Source organism: Dipodomys spectabilis, unplaced genomic scaffold (assembly GCF_019054845.1).
Source record: "Dipodomys spectabilis isolate Male_0828 unplaced genomic scaffold, ASM1905484v1 ptg000396l, whole genome shotgun sequence".
Lineage (NCBI taxonomy): Eukaryota > Metazoa > Chordata > Mammalia > Rodentia > Heteromyidae > Dipodomys > Dipodomys spectabilis.
Window position 1 is genome coordinate 96,856 of NW_024871073.1, and position 4,725 is coordinate 101,580.

The following is a 4,725-nucleotide window of genomic DNA, read 5'->3' on the forward strand; positions in this document are numbered from 1 at the left end:
ATTTATACATATATATATTTATTTGCAGCAATTTACAAATCTACTTATTTATATATTGGCCACTCCTGGGGCTAGAACTCAGGTCCTGGGAACTGCCTGGCAGTGAATTTGTTTGAGACTGCTGTGCTTACAATGACACCTTGATTAATTGGGCATTCCATGCCCTGAGTTCAAATCCCAGCAGTGCCAAAGACAATAGGTGAGTAAGAAGCCAATATGGTCCTGTTTTCCTTTGTGTGGAAATATTGTGTCCTAGGTACAATATGTAATATCTATGCAAATACATATATAGGATACACATTATACATGTATATAAATATTATTTTTGCCTGTTCTGGGGCTGAAATTCACACCCTGGGAAATGCTCCTGAATTTTTTTCTTCCAGGAGGTTAGCTTCCACTTCACCCACAGCAAAATAGAGTTACCCAGTCCCTGAGTTCAAATCCCAGGTCTGGCAGATAAAATGGCCCCAATTCCTAGCCAGGACCTTAACTTTATTGGTGGTGCAGGCATGGGGCTTGAATTCAGGTCATCACAACTCTGCCTCAGCCTTGATTACCCTAGGCTGCGGTGCAGCTTTTACACCCACAGATGATCCAGGGATCCTAGGACCAGAGTTCAACTCCCAGCTTTGGCAAAAAAAAAACAAACCAAGCAAGATGGAAGAGGAAAAACCAGAAAGTTTTACATAACAGTTTTACCTTTGTTTCCTTAGCACTGTGACCATCCCGGGTCTTAATGACTTGGCTTGAAAACTGTACAAGACCTTGCATGGTTGAAGGCTGGTGGGCTGTCAGTGAAGCCTGAGCCCAACCTAGAAACCTAGGCCCTGAGTTCGATCCTGGGACTGCCACCTACAGGGCTGAAGATCCTAGAGAACTCGTTCCTATCTATAGGAACAATAATAGAATGTTTGTAATGTACTAATTAAATTACTAATTAGCTAGTCATTCTAGTATAAGATTGTATGAAATAAATATAGGTCATTGATTAATTTAATTAATACTTTATTAAGTTTCCTACCGTGATTAATTAATGGAGGCATAATTTTAGACTAAATAATTGGTAGTAATAGAGTATATAAAAATAAGATATGGGCATCACACTTTATATAGAATTATACATTAGAATCTACATAAATATCTATCTCTCTCTGTATAAATTTATTTATAGATACATATACATATGTAAATACACACACACACACACACACACACACACACACACACACACACACTTGAATCTACACATCTATCTGTTTATATATTGACCACTCCTAGGGCTTGATCTCAGGTCTTCAAATTTGCCCTACATCTTCATTTGAATCAGACACGTGTGCTAACATTGACCCATTCATGAAGTGAGCCTTCTAGGCCCGAAGTTCAAATCACAGAACTGCCCAAAACTTAATCCTGGTGGAAGAAGCCAATTGTCCCACTTGTTTTCCTTATCAGTGAAAGTCTGGGTCTAAGGAATGATGTATAATACATAAGCAAATCTGTGTCCTATGTAATAGGATGTAAAAAATGTTATACATGTAATCATACTCTCTAAAATATATAATAAATAAATAAAACACAAAATAAAATGAATAACTACACTAACTACCATATGCAGTAAACATGTGTATGTAAATATAAATCATGTATTTAAAATGTATACGAATATTATTTTTTGGAGTGCTAGGGCTTGAATTCAGCCCCTGGGATCAGGCCTGAATTTCTTGACTTCCAGCTCGGTGAGCTTCCCCTTCCCCCACATTGCTGCAGATTGACCAAAACCCTGAGTTCAAATCCCAGGCCTGGCAGAAAAATGGCCTGAATTCCAAGCCAAGGAGCTTCATAATTTTTAAAATATTTTTAATGTATGTCTGTATCTGTCTGTCTGTATGTGTGTGTATATTTTTATTTTGTCAAGGACAGGGCTTGAACTCAGGGCATGGCAATTCTGCCTCAGCTTTGATCACTCTACACTGGGTTGCAGCCACTGGACACACAGCCGAACCTGGGTCCCCAAAGGCTGACAAGAAAAAAAAACCACCCGGCAACATTTTTCTTTTCAAGGTGATCATCCTGGGTCTGAATGACACAGCTGAAAAGTGTTTGTAACCTGGCATTGCTGAAGTCTGATGGTCTTCCAGGGAAGCCATAGGCCAACACGGCAAAATAGGCTCTGTGTTCGAAGCCCAGTCCTGACCCTTACCAATGGAGGGAGATCCTAAGAGTCTCGTTCCTATTCACAGGAATACCGATGGAAATTAATGTCAAGGTTGAATTTGTTGTTCTGAATGATACTACTATAAAATTAGAGACTGATTTTAGGAGGCTGATGGATTTTAATGAATATTTTTTGACACATTAAGAGAATACTATTAATTATATGGATGCAATAGTTTAGGGACTGTGGTTAATTTAATTAATTATTCATTAAGTATGAAAACAATAATATTAATTACATGGAGGCATAATAATTACCCAAAAATTGGTAGGAATGTAGCCTATATAACTAAATAATGTATCGACATCTTTGGCACTCTATAAATATCTATATCTATTTGTGTACTACCTTCTGCATGTCAGTCTGTTCTTATTTTGTCAACCCTTGGGGCTTAATTTCAGGCACTGGGAACTGCTTGTCAGCTCCATATGCCACAGGCTGGTGTGTTGACACTCACCCATTCATGATTTGGGCTTTGTGGCTGTGAGTTCAGATGCCAGCACTCACAAAAATTGAATTGTGCAGTAAGAAGCCCATGGTGACATGTTTTCCTTTTCTGTAAAAGTCCTGGGTGTCAGGTATGAAGTTTCATACATAGGCATATCTATATCCTATGTAATAAATGCTGTAAATATTCCATGCATAATAGCAGTCGATAAAAGAAATTGCAAATGAATAAAACAAAAATACAAAATTAATAACTACACTAAGCACAATTTGGAGTCAACATACGGGGCAGGGTGTCAGGGACTGGGGACCGCCTGGCAGCTGATTTGGCTAGAGGCTGCTGTGCTGGCAGTAACCCATTCATGAAATGAGCCTTTTAGGCCGTGAGTTTAGATTCCAGCACTGCCAAAAATGTAATCTTGGAGTGAGAAGCCGAGTGTGACACATGATTTCCTTTTCTGTGAAAGTGCTCAGTGTTAGGTAGGATGTTTAATTTGTGTGCAAATCTATAAGCTATGTAATAGGATGTAATAAAGATAAAAATGTCATAGGTGGAAGAATTGTCACTATGATAAACATTGAATTAGTAGTGAATCATTCTAGGATAAAATTAGACACAATAAGTATAGGAAGTACATTAAGTTTAATTAATATTTTATTAAGCATTAACAGAATAAAAATTACATGGAGACATAATTAAATACCTAATAATTGGTAGTAACACATGATGCATAATTCAATAATATATAGACATCTGTCTCATTCTATGAAATATTAATTATATGTATGGATATATGTACATATATGATAAACAATACTGATATTGAGTAATTATTAATTGATGCTTTATTAATTGTTAACTGGGACACATCATTAAATGGAGATATAATTTAATACCTAAGAATTGGTACTAATATTATCTATAATTTAATAATATGCAGACATCTCTCTTTTTGTGTCTACAATATTTATATACAGAAATCTCTATCTATTTATACCTTGTTCACTCCTGGGGCTCGGTGGTTCAGTGCTCACCTAGTAATCATGAAGCCCTGTGTTCAATTCCTCAGTGCCACATAAATAGAAAAACAGGAAGTTCTGCTATCTTTCAACCAATTGAGTGCTAGCCTTGAGCACAAATGCTTAGGGAGAGTTTATAAGCTCTTACTCAAGCCTCAGGACTGCCACCAAAAAAGGGTAGGATGTTCTAACTGCAATTATAGAAGGACATAACTTCAAATACCTCATTACAGAGCAAGCTAGGTGTGTGGTGCTTACAGCTGCCACCTAACCTGACTTAGGCACATGTAAATCACTGCAACCCAGCTCCATGGGTTACACATGTCATCCTGGCTTATGCCCGTCATCTTAGCTGCTCGGGGTGTTTAAACCCCAGTCCTGGCAGGATGTCTATGAGACTCTTCAAAATATGGCTCCAAGTCATAGAGCTCTAGCCTTGAGCAAATATCATTAGAACAATATCCCCATGCTTTCAGTTCAAGCCCCATGTCTACCTCCCCCAAGTAAAAAACCACCCCATTAAACCATTAGATGTGAACTTGTATGGTTTGTGAAATTTTCCTTAAAGAACGGTGATATTGATGAAAGCACCCTAATTTTAATGACAGCTTGTGAAACAGAGCTATGTGCTGAGTCTTCACAGGGTGCAGTGTGCTGAGTCCTGCATTGGGTGCTAAGTCTTTCACAAGATGCTGTGTGCTGAGTCCTGCAAAGAGTGACATGTACTGTGTCCTTCACAGGGTGCATTCTTACATCGTGCCCTTGTAAGGGATCCACAACTGAGATGATTATGCATACAAGTATATTGAGTCTCAGATATGCTCCCATGGCAAGTATAAAATTATGTATTACTGAAGACTAGTGAGTTGTCTTCTGTGGACAAATGTTTTCTTTTTTTTCTGTCATGATCCTTGAACTCGGCTTCTAGGTGCTGACCCTTACCTCTAGGGCTCATGGCTAGCACTTCACCACTTGGAACTATGGACCACCTTGCAGCAGAAGCCAAGCCCAAGGGGTCAGTAGTTGGTCTGTCATCCCGC